Source organism: Bombus pascuorum, chromosome 14, assembly GCF_905332965.1.
Source record: "Bombus pascuorum chromosome 14, iyBomPasc1.1, whole genome shotgun sequence".
Classification (NCBI taxonomy): Eukaryota; Metazoa; Arthropoda; class Insecta; order Hymenoptera; family Apidae; genus Bombus; species Bombus pascuorum.
The window spans coordinates 1581919-1589831 of NC_083501.1; positions in this window are offsets into that span (position 1 = coordinate 1581919).

The following is a 7913-nucleotide window of genomic DNA, read 5'->3' on the forward strand; positions in this document are numbered from 1 at the left end:
AGATGCGTACAGACTGGATAAAAACTTGTAGATACGAATCGCCGAGTCTCTGACCACCCACATTCAAGGCTGTTTGTTATTTTCGACGAAATTCGGAGAACGACAAAAATTCCATTAACGCTTATCAAAGCCATTTGAAAGCCGATAAGACGCCGCACCCACCGCCACTTCCGAATACCTGACTTTGGTTAACGTATTTCCTGACATGAGAAACGATTTAACGAGGAATGTAACGGGATTGGTTGCAGTGATTTCTTGCGTTCGCAGATTTCGCTGGAATAGTAGCAGAGTGTCATCGATTAATAACTTCTCCTTTGTGTCAATTTGTTTACCGCATTTCGCCACTATGGTTTTTATAAACGAAGAAACGAAGAATCGCGAGAAGATTGATAAAATTTATACTAATTATCTGGACGAACGAAAATCATGATATCAAAAAATATTTCCTTCCATCCGCGTGACTCTGTTAATAAACTTGTGGGACAAATGCGCAGCGCGTTCAGTTTCAATCTGATAACCGAAAATCTGCATAAAATATACCATCCCGTTAAGTACATGGGACGTATCTTGAACAATAAACATCAACTGAAATTCCAGATTTGTTAGCCGCAGTAATTAAAAACGCCAGTCTCTTAAATATTTTGTTGCAAATAAAACGATATTCTTCGAAACGCAATTGCGACTAAACGAAACTCTCCTAGTCTTTTCCTTGCTTTATTTATGCGATCGAAACATTATACGCGTCTAATATCGTTTGAAAAAATAAAAGCGGTCTTGTTTTTCTATCTTTAAGAAGAGAGACATACTTTGCTACATGCGATGAATTTTTATCGTCAAAATCGTCAAATATCTAAACTAAAAAATGGCGGTGACGACGATTGCTACGAACTCCGCCTATGATTTTTTTAATTCTAATTAACTCGCTTCGGGGAGGAAAGTTTCGTGGAATAAAAGCTCGCCAGTTTTCCCGGGCAAGTCCGCTTATCACACGGGCCACCGTGGACGAATCGATGCCACTTATTTCAATATTTCATCGTTGCCGCCCTCTCGTGCGATAACCGTATTCTCGACGGTCCTTTTTGTGTCAGCATTACGCGCCACGGAGCTTCGAAATTACGTAATTCGAGCGGCAGCTAGACTTTTAAAGGACGTCGCGACGCGTCTATGGCGGAATCGTTGGAAATTATGGCCGTGATGCACACCGGTTGAAAGCGTAAACACGCGGCGTTGGTCCGCGCCGCGGATGAATGGACGGCGTAAAGCCTCTATTATTAGCAGATGGTAGATTACATCGATCCTCTTTTCTTCTTTTTCATTCCTGTCGCTCAGCCCCTTTATCCGCGTTCCCCTCGTCGATGCACTTGGATAGTGCCCCTCCAGTGCATCCCTTCCGCAGTTTATGCTCCCTACAAGGGCGTCGTCGCGCTGCCAATTACTACGCGCGACGTGCGATCCGTTGCGCTCTGCTAATTAATTTCTGCCGCTGCGGCCGGAAGCTGCTCGCAGCAGATACCCGACCGTCGCCGTTAAGCGTTGTCGATACGTATAGTTCCATTTTCTCTTCACCCATCATTTTCCTTCAGGTACATGCTGTTTGGTATTTGAAATTTATCACGATATCAAAGATTCGAAAGACGTTAATTTTTGTTGCGTTACTTCAGGATTAAGGTTACTCCACTAGGAAGGAAAGTGGAGGAAAGGACTTCCTATTGCAACAGTTCGTTCAACTTTTGCGTCCAACTTAGATATAAAACGATAATCGAGCCATTCAGAAACCGCATTGATCTACTTCGTGAACCGATGAGCGGGAGAAAAAGTGATAATGTTGCGAACGCTATTTCTTAAATACACCTTGCGATCTTCTATCACTCGTGTCAATTTTTCGTAATAAACGAACTCATGGAAATAAGTGGTTTGTTTTTTCTTACGAAAAGAATCGACCTACAACCTCCGTGAAATCCAACGCAATAATACAGATACAGAGTAATCACTTGCATCGTGTTTGCCACACTTCTATCTGGTTCTCTGTTAAACACACATAATCACTGTCCATCGATGTTCCACGAACGTTTCCAACACAAACGATTCAAACGAAATTAGCGGTACCAGCATCGAACGATTCTCCAGAACGCTATCGAACGAAGGCGTGAACGGGCCAAAAAACTGGTATCGCGTGAACGACTGAAATACGGTTTTACAATTCGAATTATCCGGCGTGATCGGCGGACGAAAACGTCACGGCCGCTCGACCCGGTTAGACGCGATAATCGATAATCATACCTGGCTGAACGCGCGCCAAACTGGCACCTCGGTCGACCGTTGAAAATCAATGACGATGCATCGGTCGTTTTGTCTTTTACGATTGCTAATCACCGTGCGCCAGCCAGCTAGCCAGCCAGCTATCGTCGACGCGTTTAATAATTAATCGCGATCGTTCCGTCGCCGGAAAATTCCCCGATCCTGTGGAAATTAGCGCGACGGCTCCACGGGATCTACGAGCCCCAGCCATGGAACGCGGTGCAATTAGCCACGCTGTGAACTACCGAATTACGAACAAAGCTGCTCCGTTCGTGTCGCTATGCTCCGTCAAGCTGCTTTTTCTTTTTTCCGTGGACTATGTTAAAACTTATTTGTCTGTCACCTTTGCCAGTTTTTCTACCGGTTGAGTGAAAAAGGACATTTTGCCAGAAGAACCATGAAAATTGCGCTTGAGTGTATAAACGAGTAGTTTCTACGAAAGATTTGTAGATGAGTGTGTAAAGTGCCGATGAATTGTCGAGGTGTGATTTCGGCAAAGAAAAATATCAGATTATACCTTAAAATATTAGCGTACACCGAAATGTTATTTATTGTATAAAAGTTCGTACGTTAACAGTGGAATCTGAATTTTCGAGGAAATTTAAATATCACTGTGAATTCGGTTTTCAAAACGTTGTTCAGGTCCACGGAATACTCTAAATATTATTACAAATTTGCGAGGAACCTACAGTTTTTTTAGAAGTTTAGATTAAAGGAACGAAAGAGGAGAGTGTGTGGGTAGGAAACGTGGCGATGGTTGATGGGTCGAATACGTCGTGAATAGAGAATGTGTAGGCGGACAGAGGCGTGGGTGCCGATTCCGATGGTGACTGCAGTAGTCTCGGGGATCATTCAAAATTCAAAGGGTACTCTCATCGAGCGGATCCACCCGCAACTCCCGCGCGTGATACGCAAAAATTTTTGGATCCTTCGTGTCCAGGCACGAGGCTCATGTATTTTTTCTTGTTTACAGACGATCCACCTTATATTTTTGATGAAAGAACTTGCAAAGTTGTTACCTCGTGCGTCTTTCATCGCCACTTTCAGGCCACTGTGTCGATTTGGGAAACGAGCAATACACGAGAATTGAAATTGTTAAATTGCGTCATTCTTTTTTTTTTTTTTAATAAAATCAAGCCGAACTTTATACATTTACTCACTGAGATTCGCATTCCCAAGTTCTTTTTAATGTTGCAATCCAGTCCGAAATTAATTCGTCGTGCTGCTAGTTTACAATACGACGTACGACTTTCGTTCCATTCGCACCTTTGAGAACTTCTACCGTAGGCAAGATGGCCCGTAACCGTCGGAAAAAGTTCGTTGATGATCTATTGACCTTGGTTGCGAAATCAAGATTCGGTTACTCGTGCTGGACCACGCAGAATCCCCGAACTGGATGGGGTAGTTTTCATCAGTAGGGTCACTGTTCCCACCCTTTGGATTCGGATACGAGGGATGAAATCTCTGGAGAGTAATGGGAGCTGTTTTTTTTATTAAAGCTTGAGCAGCGACAATGCCTGTCGGATGCGATGATCTCCTTTAACGCCAAGTTTTTAGCGATTAGAAGGTTGTCCGTGTATTTCATCCGATCGAGGTTTCGTCAATGATCGCACGTTTTAATGTTGGAATTTGACGTTTCTCGTATTATCGAAGAGATTAAAGAGAAAAGGGAGAAGGAGAAAATAAGGAGAAAAACGAGAAATTTACATTTTTAGTGACGCATAGACCACTCGCTTGGTAGTAACTGGGAGCACACTCTAGTCTTAGGTTTAAGCTTTTGTTTAAATTATATCAGATTGTCCTATATGTCTGCAGTAATTATCGATGCAAGCTTTAGAAGAACAGTTTGAATCATAAATATTGTATTAAACCAGCAATCGGTATCGTGCGTTATAATTGCGACAGATTGGGTTCGGCTATTTAATCTTAGAATATTCAGTTTCATTTTGTTCTTCAAAATATCTAAGATTATTAATGATGTTTACTGCGTAAAATGTAAATGCAGCTATGATACTGTAATATCATCCCTTTAATGTTATTTGTATTTTTCCAGAGGATAAGTATTTTTGTGAATACTAGAGCACGAGATCTAAGAAACTGTGTACAGTATGCATTAGACGACGTCTATAATTCATCACTTATCTTTTGAAAGTATTATGTTGGAGGATAGAAGGACGCGCTTCTTTTAAAAAATGAGAGGAACTAAGAGGCGTACTTTTATCACTAAAAAATATCACGTATCGTTTATTAAAACAGGATTCAATTTACGTATAAAGATTGTTCTCCGAAATATTCCGAGAAATGATTTCGAAAATTATTTCGAATACAACATCGATCTGCATGAATAAACGTAAACAGTTGTAAAATATGATCCGATGGCCAGTAATGGTCTCGGTGTAGTTAAACAAGGAATGAAGATGACGAAAGAGATCATGGAATCCTAATTCTGTGGGCTACGGTACTCGTGCTAGGTGGTGAGAGCGTCATTAGAGTTCTCGAAGAGAGCCATCGTGCAAGTATTTTGAAGGGTTGTACGCTGCTCGCGCAAGAGACTCGGCGACGGTGAAGAGCTTACAGTGGTGAATTTTTCAAAAATTGTTCCGAGGTTGCCACTGTCAAGAAACTGGAACCGTCCTTCCTTCGAAATTATTTAAAAAGCAAACGCAAGACTAACGCATACGTATCTTTTACAGCTTTAACTTCTCGCTCGCGAGGTTGGTCAGAGTATAGAAAGTTGATCCATCGAATGAATGATTGATAATTCGGTGTGGTTGGCCTTTCTTCTGCGTTACATTTAGATATCAAAGGGTTTTCAGGCGCAAGTGAATAAATAAGAGAAAGTAAAACCTCTGAAACTGTAACTCGCAGTTACTCGAAATCGTCGCGAAAGATTACTGTACTGCAGTTACGGTATCTCCGCGTTCCAGAAGCATGCTACCGAAATCGTCGGGAAACACGAGAATCGGAAAGAAAAGTAAAAACTTGAAACGCCGCCAGCGATATCCCTGCCACGGTTTAGTTTATAATAGCTTAACACGGCAGGCAACGCACGTATGCTTTCGATACTAGAATGACCGGGAGGAAACCCTTATATTAATTAGAGCAGTTAAGGGCAACTATCCCCTTCACGGTGGTTAATGTGCTTTGCCTGATTCGACCCCCTAACGGGATTACAGAACGTGCGCGCGAGGTTTTGGCGTTGCTATGCAATCCTACCCAGTACACAGCGTGCTCGCGCGCGCACACACGCCTTTCAACTCCCTATCCCTGTCCATGTTCACCCCAATTCGCTTGTATCCACACGGATACGACTGGCTCCGGTATTCGATTGGCTTTCGGTCTCCGGTGTTGGTAGAGGGCTGCAGGAGGCCGCCGCCTCGGGGATTTAAGATCTGATTTCAAATTATACCTTGGAATGGACCGGTCGATTTATCTCCGAGGAGTCGCTGCAATTATGCATGGCTTGACAGTTTCGGTCGCAGGCAAATTAACTCGCTGCTGGTGAGAAGTGTGTCGCTACCTCCTCTCTCTTCTCTCTTTGTCTCTTTTTCCTTTCACCAGAGTGCCTTGAATTATTATTTTCGTCAGAGAGTTAGAAAATTTGAGTCTGAAGAGTCGCAGCAATTTTATTTCGAGACGAGGATTTCGATGGTTTTACAAATCGTTGTTAAGAAACGTTGGGATCGTAGAAATTTTGTAAATATTCGAAACATCACGAAAGTATCGGATAATTGAATTGTTCGAGGTACGTATACGTTTCTGATTTATTATTATCGACTCTTTCTTATTTATAATAGGTTTCAAGGATTCTAGAAATTTTACAATTTGCGTCCGGACGTATTTCGTTTTATCCATGCATCCTTGATCGCCATTTTTGAAGCAAGAGAATGGAATAAGAGAACGGTCGGTGTAACGGGTTTGATAACGTTGTACAAAGGTGGATTATCTTTATTGTTTAGCCCTCCTGGTTCTTAGCTCGTATGAGAGGAGTAGCAAGTGCCTGTGGTTAGTTTGTGCAATGTGCAGGCAAAGGAATGTTTAATTTATCAGATATCGTTTACAAAGAGAGCCGGGCATTTATATACATGGCTGATAAAAGTTCCCCGCTAAATTGTAATTCTAAAGATGATTTTAAAGATTTCTTTTACTTCGCTTATATATTACTACAATTGCTACATGTTATTCTAAACAATTCGATAAAACGACATTTCGAAAACCATGGAAACTAGGGCACAGCGTTCTTTAAAAAAATGCAAAAAGAATTTTAATTACGAGTAGTTCGTATTTGTCAGTCTAACGAATACTATTAATTAAAAAAATTCTTTCCTTTTTAGCTTCTTCGAGGTGATAAAACAGAGAAAACACGTAAAAGAACGCGACTGATTAATTACGACCATAGGGCTAGGGAAGAGGGAAAACCTAAACGATGAGAGTGGTTAGCGAAGAACGACTCCGTAGAGGTAATTATTTCGGTCCCGATGATCCTTCTTTCTTCGCGGTTTTCTACACCGAAATACCGACGTATGTATATTGGAATGTATAATCGAGTGACAGGCGACGTGCGCGTGGCAGCGCTTAATAAAGCAGCCAATAATGCGACTGATATGTCGCACCCGGAGGCGCGATGGCGGTCCCGATGCCAAAATCCGTAATTACATCTTCGTCCCGATGATGACAAATGTCCGTCGACCCGTATATATCGATGATCCGGCTTCCACTTTTACGGAAACAGAAACATCGGGGACATTCATCACGCGTCTCAGATGAAAAACCATGCGTTGCACTTTCCCGGATGGCGTACGGGTAGAAGAATCGAGGTTTTCGCCGGTTTTGCCGCAGACCGGACATGACGTATGTCTAATACTTTGGTACTTTTGGTTTCTAGAGTATCTTTGAAAATATATTTGTAGAACTTTGAATATTTCGGTCGTTGTATATGTATAAAGTATCGATGGATATGTTTTAAACGATTTACTATATCTAATTATTATCATATTTTTATCATCGTATAGCTCCTTTGCAAAATTTTAAAGTTTATTACCTTGTTTTCTTCTAATTTTACAAGTAGATGCTTCGAATCGTCCACGTAAGAGATTGAAACGCCTCGAACGTTATTTAATTGTTGGAAGTGCCAACTTTTCCAATAACTATAACAGATGCGATTCTTATGCACGGTAACCTCGTTCGATTCGAACTTCTCCAAATTCTCTGTGCGAACCCAGAAACATCCGATTCCGAAGATCCGACTCTTTTTTCAATTGCATTCAACCGTTTTTCCCCGTGGACGGAAACGGCCACGCTGTATGAAATCCACCACTTTAACCAATTCTAACTTCTTCCAATTTCCCCCATGGACCGTAACGAAACTGCTTTTTAGGCCCCGTTGGCTTATCCAATTCCAACTTCTCACAATTTCCCCCCTGGATTCGCTACCTCGTTTAGCGGAGGCCTAACCGTTTTCAAAACTTGCAGCCACCTCACTTCTCAGCATGGTCTCCTAATTATACTCGTTACTAATTTCCGTTCAAATTTCTCCGATCGTATCTAGCTATCGAACCTCCGAAATTCGTGGACGGACCCAACTCCCTCGAAAGGCCCCAGTTTCCATCTATCTG